The sequence below is a fragment of the Sapajus apella genome, unplaced genomic scaffold (genome assembly GCF_009761245.1).
Source record: "Sapajus apella isolate SASKATOON/1434 unplaced genomic scaffold, GSC_monkey_1.0 scaffold115, whole genome shotgun sequence".
NCBI classification, from domain to species: Eukaryota; Metazoa; Chordata; class Mammalia; order Primates; family Cebidae; genus Sapajus; species Sapajus apella.
The window spans coordinates 2,091,795-2,104,490 of NW_022437055.1; the positions used below are offsets into that span (position 1 = coordinate 2,091,795).

Here is a 12,696-nt window from a genome sequence, read left to right on the forward strand (position 1 = left end):
ACCTGGGAAGCTGCGATGTTAACTGCCAATGACCTGCGTGGCAAAAAAAAAAAAAAAAAAAAAGCCGAAACCAACAAGAAGAGACTCCATGTAGATAAGCAAGCAGGGGCAGTGTGAGTCCCTTCCTAGGCATGCCTTGTGAATTTGCAAAAGGAAATACAGAGCCTTGCAGGTGGCATTTCCCCTGGCCCTTAGTTTTCAGAAGGCTCCCTGCAAATTCTCAGCAGAGGAAATAGCAGGAACGATGACCGTATTTCCAAAGCCCTTTCCAACAACCTTCAGATTTCCCGCTTTCAGACTGCACTTAAAAATATATATCCAAAGGATTACAAATCGTTCTACTATAAGGACACGTGCACACGAATGTTCATTGCAGCACTGTTTACAATAGCAAAGACCTGGAACCAACCCAAATGCCCATCGACGATAGACTGGATAGGGAAAATGTGGCACATATACACCATGGAATATTATGCAGCCATCAAAAACGATGAGTTTGGGTCCTTTGTAGGGACATGGATGAACCCGGAAACCATCATTCTCAGCAAACTGACAGAAGAGCAGAAGATCAAAAACCGCATGTTCTCACTCATAGGCGGGTGTTGAACAATGAGAACACATGGACACAGGGAGGGGAGCACTACGCACTGGGGTCAGTTGGGGGGAAATAGGGGAGGGACAGTGAGGGGTGGGGAGCTGGGGAGAGATAGCAAGGGGAGAGATGCCAGATGTAGGTGATGGGGAGGAAGGCAGCAAATCACACTGCCACGTGTGTACCTATGCAACAATCTTGCATGTTCTTCACATGTACCCCAAAACCTAAAATGCAATAAAATAAATAAATGGGAAAAAAATATCAATCAATTTGTCAATCATTTTAGCAGCCTTCTAAATAGGTTTGTGTTCAAAGAAATAATGAGAGAGGCAGGCTGAGAAAACAGCAGGCACTCAATAAATGCTACTATGAATGAGTGAGTGAAATGAATGAATGTATAAGGGCATGAATGGAAAGCCTACAAACGCCAGAGTCTAAATCTGTAAATGATCAGAAAAGCATTTTTCCTAAGGGAATTATTTCATCTCAATTATTTCATCAAATACTAATTTCTGGCCTCAGAAAGTGCATATAATCTATTTTCCCTTCCAGTTGACTCGCATTTATAAAAGTAAGGTTTTTTTTTTTTTTTTTTTCCAGACAAAGCACATTATAAGGAAAAGAAAAAAAAACTGATAACAATGTTATTTCCTCTCTCCGAGCCTTCGCATCTCTTTGGTTCAAATGAGAAACTTGTTCCTGCTGGCTTTCATCCAGTGTTGCAGCACTTCAAGGAAGTTTCAGTTGCATTAGACTTGCTCTCAGCCCATTAAAACCCATAAACCCTAGGGGGCCTTCAGAGGTACCCACAATAAGAAGAAGAATAAGTCCTCCTCCGCTGCTATCCAAACCCATTTCCCATAGTCAGTATGATTTACACAAAGTCAATTTGTTTTCTTTTTTACCTTTTAAAGGGAACTTTATATTTTATTATCTATATTTAAAGGGTAAAACATGACTTTTGAATATATACTTATAGTAAAATGGTTACTACCATCAAAAAGATTTTCATATCTATCTCCTTTCACAGTTACCCCTTTTTTGTGGTTAGTGATATGGTTTGGCTGTTTTATTCCCACCCAAATCTCATCTTGAATTGTAGCTCCCACAATTCCCATGTATTGTGGGAGGGACCCAGTGGGAGGTAATTGAATCATGGGGTGGGTCTTTCCCATGCTATTCTTATGATCATTAATATGTCTCATGAGATCTGATGGTTTGATAAAGGGGAGATTCCCTGCACAATCTCTCTTCTCTTGTCTGCCACCAAGTGAGACATGCCTTCACCTTCAGGCATGATTGTGAGGCTTCTCCAGCCAATGGAGTCTTGAGGACATTAAACCTCTTTCTTTTGTTAATTGCCAAGTCTTGGGTATGTCTATATCAGTAGTATGAAAATGGACTGATATGCTAAGAATACCTAAAATTCAAAAAATGGCAGATAGGAGGCAGGACTAAATTGCAGCTCCCACTCAGACAGACAGAGCAGCCTATGGAAACTCACATTGTGAACTTTTGCTCCAAGAACTACTGCAGAAATATACCAGGAAAGCCAGGAGAATCCACAGACCCCTCTGAAGGAGGCAGATTGGTCTTGCAGAACCTGGGAAACAGCTCAAATACTGTGAATGCCCAAACTGTGAAAGTGGGAAAGGGGTTGGTCCACCCCCAAACACACACTCTCACTGAAGGTCAGATCACAGAAGGATTTGACCTTATCTGGAGCTGAGATAATTTAAAGAGTTGAGTGAAATACAGAGGTAAAGGAAAAAGAAGGAAAAGACCTGTAGATGCTCTTGATCCCCAAGGAAGCCATTTCTGATTTATCTCTCAGGGGTCCTTGGGGAAGGCTGCCAGAGGAACTGGGAAAAGACCATATGGGGAAGGAAACCTCCAGCTGAATTGTGTAACAATTCCAAGTGAACACAAAGATTCCTGGCCAGAACTCGGGAGAGGGCATGAATATGTTGTGCAGACTCAACAGACAGGGAGGTACAAAAGCCCTTCTTGCTCTCTCAGCTTGGAGGCTGGTAGCCTGGGGCAAGTTCTCATCCCTGTTTGCCCACTGCCTGAAAACAAACTCAGTGCTATTAAAGGGGTGTATGGTGGGAGTGAGACCAGCGTTTTTTCTTTTTTACATGGAGTTTCACTCCTGCAGGAGTCCAGTGGCACAATATCGGCTTACAGCAACCTCCGCCTCCTGGGTTCAAGAGTTTATCCTGCCTCAGTCTTCCAAGTAGCTGTAATTACAGGTATGTGCAACCACACTCAGCTACTTTTTGTATTTTTAGTAGAGATGGGGTTTCACCAAGTAGGCAAGGCTGGTCTCGAACTCCTGACCTAAAGTGATCCACCTGCCTTGGCCTCCCAAAGTGTTGGGATTACAGGTGTGAGCCACTGTGTCTTGCCAAAAGCAGCTTTTCAAGTTGCATGGGGCCTGGGTGAGGCCTATACTGCAGCAAGCCCAACCCAAAAAGAGTCTGAGTTCAGCCATGCCTAATGCTGCCACTACCTGATGGTTCTTCCCTACCCAACCTTGTAGCTAAAGACAAAGGTCATATTCTCTTGGGAGTTCTATGACCCCACCCACAGCCTGATTCTCCCTATATTTCCACACCTCATGCTCTCTTAAAAGCACCAATTCCTGGCAGAGGCCATCCAGCATAAAACTAGTGCAATAAACAACAATAATACAACTAAGGACACTCACAGAGTCCATTTAACTCCCCTACCACCTCCACCAGAGCAGGTGCTGGAATCCACGGCTGAGAGACCTGAAGACAGTTCGTATCACAGGACTCTGTGCAGACACCCTCCAGTACCCGCCTGGAGCCTAGTAGCCCTGCTGGGTGCCTAGATCCAGAAAAGAAATAACAATCACTACAGTAAGTCTCTCAGCAAGCAACATCCTTAGGAAAAGGCAGGGGGAAAGTACATCAAGGGAGTACCCCATAAGACAAAACAATCTGAACAGTAGCCCTGAGTTCCAGATCTTCCTTCTGACATAGCCTACCCAAATGAGAAGGAACCAAAGAAACAATTCTGGCAATATGAAAAAAAGTTCTTTAACACCACCCCGCCCCTACAAATTGCACTAGCTTGCCAGGAACAAATCCAAACCAAGAAGAAATTTCTGAATTGCCAGAAAAAGAACTCAGAAAGTCAATTATTAAACTACTCAAGGAAGCACCAGAGAAAGGTGAAGTCCAGCTTAAGGAAAACAAAAAAAATGATTCACAATATGAGGGGAGAAATCTTCAGTGAAATAGATAGCATAAATTAAAAATAATCACCACTTCAGGAAATAAAGGACACACTTAGAGAAATGCAAAATGTACTGAAAAGCCTCAGCAACAGAATCAAACACGCAGAAGAAAGAACTTCAGAGCTTGAAGACAAGGTTTTCAAAATAACTCAATCCAACAAAGACAAAGAAAAAAGAATTTTAAAAATGAAAATCTCCAAGAAGTTTGGGATTATGTTAAAACATCAAACCTAAGAATAATTGGTACCTCTGAGGAAGAATAGAAATCTAAAAGTTTGAAAAACATATTTGGGGGAATAATAAAGGAAAACTTCCCTAGCCTTGTTAGAGATCTAGACATCCAAATACGAACCCAAGGAACACCTGGGAAATTCATTACCAAAAGATCATCACCTAGGCACATAGCCCTTGGTTATCTAAAGTCAAGAGAAAGGAAAAAATCTTAAGAGCTTTGTGGGGGGAAAACACAACGTAACCTATAAAGGAAAACCTATCAGGTTAACAGCAGAGTTCTTGGCAGAAACCCTACAAGCTAGAAGGGATTGGGGCCCTATCTTCAGCCTCCTTAAATAAAACAATTACCAGCCAAGAATTTTGTATCCAGTGAAACTAAGCTTCATCAATGAAGGAAAGATACATGCTTTTTCATACAAACAAATGCTCAGAGAATTCACCACTAACAGGCCAGCATACTGGAACTGCTAAAAGGAGCTCTAAATCCTGAAACAAATCCTGGGAACACATCAAAACAGAACCTTTTTAAAGCACAAATCTCACAGGACCTATGATATGGTGTGGCTGCATTCCCAAACAAATCTCATCTTGATACCCATGTGTTGTGGGAGAGACCTGGTAAGAGGTAATTGAATCATGGGAGCAAGTCTTTCCTATGATGTTCTCATGATAGCAAATAAGTCTCATGAGATCTGATGGTTTTAAAAATGGGTGTTTTCCTGCACAAGCTCTCCTCACTTCTCTTGTCTGCCTCCATCTGAAATGTGCCTTTCACCTTCCACCATAATTGTGAGACCTCCCCAGCCTTGTGGAATTGTAAATCCATTAAGCCCCTTTCTTTTGTAAATTCCCCAGTCTCGGGTATTTTTTTTTTATCAACAGTGTGAAAACATACTAATACAGTCAATTGGTACCAGTAGAGTGGAGGGCTGCTGAAAAGATACCTGATAATATGAAAGCAACTTTGGAACTGGGCAACAAGCAGAGGTTGAAAAAGTTTGGAGGGCTCAGAAGAAGACAGGAAAATGTGGGAAAGTTTGGAACTCCCTAGAGACATCAAATGGCTTTCACAAAAATGCTTATACTGATATGGATGATAAAATCCAGGCTGAGGTGGTCTCAGATGGAGATGAGAAACTTCTGGGGAACTAGAGCAAAGGTGACCCTTACTATGTTTTAGCAAAGAGACTGGTGGCATTTTGCCCCTGCCCTAGAAATTTGTGGAACTGTGAACTTGAGGGAGATGATTTAGGGTATCTGGGGGAAGAAATTTCTAAGCAGCAAAGCATTCAATAGGTGGCTTGGGTGGTGTTAAAGGCATTCAACTTCAAAAGGGAAACAGAGCATAAAAGTTTGGAAAATTTGCAACATGACAATTCAATAGAAAAGAAAATCCCATTTTCTAAGAAGAAATTCGAGCTGACTGTGTAAATTTCGAAAATAAAGAGGAGCTGAATGTTAATCACCAAGACAAAGGAGAAAATGTCTCCAGGACATGTCAGAGACCATTGCAGCAGCCCCCTCCCCACAGGCCTGAAGGTTTAGGTGGAAAATAATGGTTTCATGGGCCAGACTTAGGGTCCCTCTGCTGTGTGCAGTCTCAGGGACATGGGGCCCTGAATCCCAGTTGCTCTAGCCATGGCTGAAGGGGACCAATGTAAAGCTCAGGCTGTGGTTTCAGAGGGTGCAAGCCCCAAGCCTTGGCAGCCTCCAAGTTGTTTTGAGCATAGATGTGCACAGAAGTCAAGAACTAGGGTTTGGGAACCTCAGCATAGATTTCAGAGGATATATGGAAATGCCTGGATGTCCAGGAATAAGTTTGCTGCAGGAGCGGAGCCGTCATGGAGAACCCCTGCTAGGCCAGGTTGGAAGGGAAACGTGGGGTTGGAGCCCCCATGCAGAGTCCCTACTGGGACACCATCTAGTGGAGCTGTAAGAAGAGGGCCACCGTCCTCCAGACCTCAGAATGGTAGATCCACTGACAGCTTGCACCATGAGCCTCAGAAAGCCACAGACACTCAACACCAGCCCATGAAGGCAGCCAGGAGGTGGGCTATATCTTACAAAGCCACAGTGGCAGAGCTGCTCAAGACCATGGGAGCCCACCTCTTGCATCAGCATGACCTGGCTATGAGATACGGAGTCAAAGGAGATCATTTTGGAGCTTTAAGATTTGGTTGCCTGGCTGGATTTTGGACTTGCATAGGGCCTGCAGCCCCTTTGTTTTCGCCAATTTCTCTGATTTGGAATAGCTATATTTACCCAATGCCTGTTCCTCCATTGTATCTGGGAAGTAGCTAACTGGCTTTTTATATTACAGGCTCATAGGTGTGATACAACTGTGGACTTTTGAGTTAATGCTGAAATGAGCTAAGAGTTTGGGAGACTGTTGGGAAATTATGATTGGTTTTGAAATGTGAGGACATGAGATTTGGGAGGGGGGCAGGGGCAGAATGATACAGTTTGGCTATATCCCCAGCCAAATCTCCTCTTAAATTCCCACATGTTCTCAGAGGGACCTGGTAGGAGGTAACTGAATTATGGGAGCAGTTCTTTCCTGTGATGTTCTCGTGATAGCAAGTAAGTCTCATGAGGTCTGATGGCTTTAAAAATAGGAGTTCAGGCCAGGCACAGTGGCTCACGCCTGTAATCCCAGCACTTACAGAGGCTGAGGCAGGTGGATCACCTGAGGTCAGGAGCTTGAGATCAGCCTGAACAATAAGGTGAAACCCAGTGTCTACTAAAAATACAAAAAAAAAAAAATTAGCTGGCATGGTGGTACATACCTGTAATCCCAGCTACTTGAGAGGCTGAGGGAGGAGAAACACTTGAACCCAGGAGGCAGAGGTTACAGTAAGCTGAGATCGTGCCACTGCACTCCAGCTTGGGCAACAAGAGAGAAACTCCATCTCCATCTCAAAACACAAACAAACAAACAAACTGGGAGTTTCCCTGCACAAGCCCTATTTTCTTCTCTTGTCTGCTGCCATGTGAGATTCGCCTTTCACCTTCCACCATGATTGGGAGGCATCCCCAGCCTTGTGGAACTATAAGTCCATTAATCCTCCTTCTTTCGTAACTTGCCCAGTTTCAGGTATGTCTTTATCAGCAGTGTGAAAATGTACTAATACAACCTATAAAACAAAAATACAAGAAATAAATAAAAACCAAGGTATTCAGGCAACGAATAGCACAATGAATGGAATAGTACCTCACATCCCAGTATTAACGCTGAATGTAAATGGCCAAAATGCTCCACTTAAAAGATACAGAACTACAGTATGGATAAGAATTCACCAGCTAACTATCTTCTGCCTTCAAGAGACTCACCTAACTCATAAGGACTTACATAAACTTAAGGTAAAGTGATAGAAAAGGACATTCCATGCAAATAAACATCAAAACCGAGCAAGAGTAGCTATTCTTATAACAGACAAAACAAACTTTAAAGCAACAGCAGTTTAAAAAGACAAAAAGGGATATTATATATTATATATTATATAGGACCTTGTCCAAGAGGAAAATATCACAATCCTAAATATATATATGCATCTAACACTGGAGCGTCCAAATTTATAAAACAATTACTAATAAACCTAAGAATTTAGATAGACAGCAGCACAATAATAGTGGGGGACTTCAGTACTCCACTGACAGCACTAGACAGGTCATCAAGACAGAAAGTCAACAAAAAAACCAATGTATTTAAACTATACCCCAGAACAAATGGAGTTAAAAGATATTTACAGAACATTCTACCCAATAACCACAGAATATGCATTCTATTCATCAGCACATGGAATTTTCTCCAAGATAGACCATACACTAGGGCACAGAACATGTCTCAGTAAGTTTAAGAAAATTGAAAACTTTTTTGAAGTCCAATTTTTTTTTAATTTTTATTGTACTTTAAGTTCTAGGGTACATATGCTGATCTTGCAGGATTATTGCATAGGCACATACATGTCATAGTGGTTTGCTGCCTCTATCCCCCCATCACCTACATCAGGCATTTTTCCCAGTGTTATACCTCCCCAACCTCTCCACCCCCCATTGTTCCTCCCCTAGCCCCCCAGCCCCCAACAGGCCCCAGTATGTGATGTTCCCCTACCTGTGCCCATATGTTCTCATTGTTCAACACCCACTTATGAGTGAGAACATGCGGTCTTTGGTTTTCTGTTCTTGTATGAGTTTGCTGAGAATGATGGTTTGCAGATTCATCCATATTCCTACAAAGGACATGAATTCATCCTTTTTTATGACTGCATAGTATTCCATGGTGTATATGTGCCATATTTTCGTTATGCAGCCTATCATTGACGGGCATTTGGGTTGGTTCCAAGTCTTTGCTATTGTAAACAGTGCCACAGTGAACATATGTGTACATGTGTCTTTATAATAGAATGATTTATAATCCTTTGGGTATATACCCAGTAATGGGATTGCTGGGTCAAATGGAATTTCTATTTCTAGATCCTTGAGGAATTGCAACACTGTCTTCCACAATGATTGAACTAATTTACACTCCCACCAACAGTGTAAAAGTGTTCCTATTTCTCCACATCCTCTCCAGCATCTGTTTTCTCCAGATTTTTTAGTGATCGCCATTCTAACTGGTGTGAGATGGTGTCTCAATGTGGTTTGATTTGCATTTCTCTAATGACCAGTGACCAAGTACTTTCTCAGACCACAGTGAAATAAAATTGGAAATCAACTCCAAAAGGAACCTTTAAAAGCATGCAAATACATGGAAATTAAATAACCTGCTCCTGAATGATCACTGGATCAACAATGACATCAAAATGAAAATATAAAAATTCTTTGAACTGAATGATAATAGTGATACAACCTATCAAAACCTTCAGGATACAGCTGCGGTGGTGCCAAGAGGAAAGTTCATGGCATTAAATGCCGACATCAAAAAGTCTGAAAGAGAACAAATAAACATCTAGGATCACACCTCAAGGAACTAGAGAAACAAGAACAAACCAAACCCAAACCCAGCAGAATAAAAGAAATAACAAAGATCGAAGGAGAACTAAAAGGAATTGAATAAAACAGTAAAAAAGATGAATGAAACAAACTGCTGGTTCTATGAAAAGATAAATAAAACTGTTAGACCATTAGCAAGATTAACCAAGAAAAGAGAGTATGTCAAAATAAGCTCAATTAGAAATGAAATGTAAGATATTCCAACTGACACTACAGAAATACAAAATTTCATTCAAGGTTACTATGAATACCTTTATGCACACAAACTAGAAAACCTAGAGGAGCTGGATAAATTCCTGGAAATATACGACCCTCTTAGCTTAAATCAGTTAAAATTAGAAACCCTGAACAGATGAATAATGAGCAGTGAGATTGAAATGGTAATTTAAAAATTACCAACAACAACAACAACAAAAATCGAGGACCTGATGGATTCACAGTTGAATTCTATCAGATACTCAAAGAAGAATTGGATCCAATCCTATTGACACTATTCCACAAGATATAGAAAGAGGGAATCCTTCCTAAATCATTCTGTAAAGCCAGTATCACCCTAATACCAAAACCAGGAGAGGACATAACAAAAAAAGAAAACTACAGACGAATTCCTAATGAACATAGATGTAAAAATCCTTAACAAAATACTAGCTAACCAAAACCAACAGCATATCAAAAAGATAATCCACCATGATCAAGTGAGTTTTATACCGGGGATTCAGGGATGGTTTAACATACGCAAGTCAATAAATGTGATACACACACAAAACAGAATTTTTTAAAAATCACATGATCATCTGAATAGATGCATAAAAAGCAGTGGCAATTCCTCAAGGATCTAGAAATAGAAATACCATTTGGTCCAGCAATCCCATTACTGGGTATATACCCAAAGGATTATAAATCATTCTATTATAAAGACACATGCACACATATGTTCATTGCGTCACAGTTCACAATACCAAAGACTTGGAACCAACCCAAATGCCCATCAATGATAGACTGCACATATACACCATGGAATACTATGCAGCCATAAAAAAGGATGATTTCACGTCCTTTGTAGAATATGGATGAATCTAGAAAGGATCATTCTCAGCAAACTGACAAAAGAACAGAAAACCAAACACCACATGTTCTCACTCATAAGTGGGTGTTGAACAATGAGAACACACGGACACAGGGAGGGGAACATCACACACCAGGGTCTGCAGGGTGGAGGGCTAGGGGAGGAATAGCAGGGGGTGGGGGGATTCAGGATGGATAGCATGATGGGGCAATAGATGCAGCAAACCACCACCAGGGCACGTGTGTACCCACGTAACAAACCTGCACAATCTGCACATGTACCCCAGAACTTAAAGTATAATAAAAAGAGAGAAAGAAATCCAGCAGACCTCAGTAAGTTTATGAAACAATCAAGATAAGACACAGATCAAAATAAGCCCAATTAGAAATGAAATAGACATTAAAACTGACAGCACAGAAATACGAAATTTAAAACACAAAATGATTTAAACCCCAGCAAAATCAGCATCCAAGGGACATACCTAAATGTAATAAAAGCCATCTATGACAAACCCACAGCCAACATAATACTGAATGGGGAAAAGTTGAGAAAATTCCCTCTGAGAACTGGAATAAGACAAGGATGCCCATTCTCACCACTCCTATTTAACATAGTAGTGGGAGTCCTAGCCAGAGCAATCAGACAGGAGAAAGAAATAAAGGGCATCCAAACTGATAAAGAGGAAGTCAAACTTTCGCTGTTTGCTGATGATATGATCATAGACCTAGAAAACCCTAAGGAATCCTCCAAAAAGCTCCTAGAACTGATAAATGAATTCAGCAAAGTTTTAGGATACACAATTAATGTACACAAATCTGTAGCTCTGCTGTACATCAACAGCAATGAAGCTGAGACTCAAACCCAAAACTCAACCACTTTTACAATAGCTACCAAAAAAAAAAAAAAAACCCACTTAGGAATATACCTAACAAAGGAGGTGAAAGACTTCTGCAAGGAAAACTACAAAACACTGCTGAAAGAAATTATAGATGACCACAAATGGAAAAACATCCCAAGCTAATGGACGGGTAGAAACAATATTGTGAAAATGACCACCCTGCCAAAAGCCATCTGCAAATTCAATGCAATCTCCATCAAAATACCAGCATCATTCCTCACAGAACTAGAAAAAACAATCATAAAATTAATATGGAAAAAAAAAGGAGCCCGCGTAGCCAAAGTAAGACAAAGCAAAAAGAACAAATCTGGAGGCATCACATTACCTGATTTCAAACTACACTATAAGGCCATAGTCACCAAAACAGCATGTTACTGGTATAAATATAGGCACAAAGAACAATGGAACAGAATATAGTACCCAGAAATAAATCCAAATACCTACAGCAAACTGCTCTTTGAGAAAGCAAATAAAAACATAAAGTGGGGAATTGACATCCTATTCAACAAATGGTGCTGGGATAATTGGTAAGCCACATGTAGGAAAATGAAACTGGATCCTCATCTCTCATCTTATACAAAAATCAACTCAAGATGCATCAAGGACCTCAATCTAAGCCCTACAACTATAAAACTTCTAGAAGGTAACATCAGAAAAACCCTTCTAGACATTGGCTTAGGCAAAGACATCATGATCAAGAACCCAAAAGCAAATGCAACAAAAACAAAGATAAATAGATAGGAGTTAAAGAAACTAAAGAACTTCTGCATAGCAAAAGGAACAGTCAGTAAAGTAAACAGACAACCCACAGAGCAGGAGAAAATTTTCACAATCTATACATCTGACAAAGAACTAATATCCAGAATCTACAAGAAACTTCAACAAATTAGCAAGAAAAATGAAACAATCCCTTTGAAAAGTGGGCTAAGGACATGAATAGACAATTCTGAAAAGAAGATATACAAATGGCCAACAAACATATGAAAAAATGTTCAACATCACTAATGATCAGGGAAATGCAAATCAAAACCACAATGCAATATCACCTTAGTCCTGCAAGAATGGCAGGATAATCAAAAAATCAAAAAACAGATGTTGATGTGGATGCGGTGAACAGGAAACACTTTTACACTGCTGGTGGGAATGTAAGCTAGTAAAACCACTATGGAAAAAATGTGGAGATTCCTTAAAGAATTAAAAGTAGAACTACCATTTGATCCAACAATCCCACTATTAGGTATCTACCCAGAGGGAAAGAATCATTATACAAAAAGATACTTGCACATGCATGTTTATAGCAGCACAATTCGCAATTACAAAATCACGGAAACAGCCCAAATGGCCATCAATCAACAAGTGGATAAAGAAATTGTGGGGTGTGTGTGTGTGTGTGTGTGTGTATATACACATATATAAACGTATATATATTTGTTCCTTTTTATAGCCAAGTAGTATTCATATATATATAAATTCATATATGGTATATATATGGTATATATTCATCTATATGAATTCATATATATATATATATATATATATATGAATACTACTTGGCTATAAAAAGGAACAAGTTAATGGCATCCACAGCAACCTAGATAGAACTGGAGAATAATATTTTAGGTGAAATAACTCAGGAATGAAAAACA

The 12,696-nt window shown here is 40.2% G+C and overlaps 1 long non-coding RNA gene across 1 annotated transcript; it reads right to left on the minus strand.

Annotated features, from left to right (window-relative positions):
• Positions 1–1,844: 1,844 nt before the first annotated feature.
• On the minus strand, positions 1,845–7,221 carry LOC116538019. Its single transcript, XR_004263457.1, has 2 exons — positions 7,103–7,221; positions 1,845–1,882 (listed from the first exon to the last, which is right to left on the minus strand). It is a non-coding gene; the product is annotated as an uncharacterized LOC116538019 (long non-coding RNA).
• Between the last annotated feature and the right edge of the window lie 5,475 nt (positions 7,222–12,696).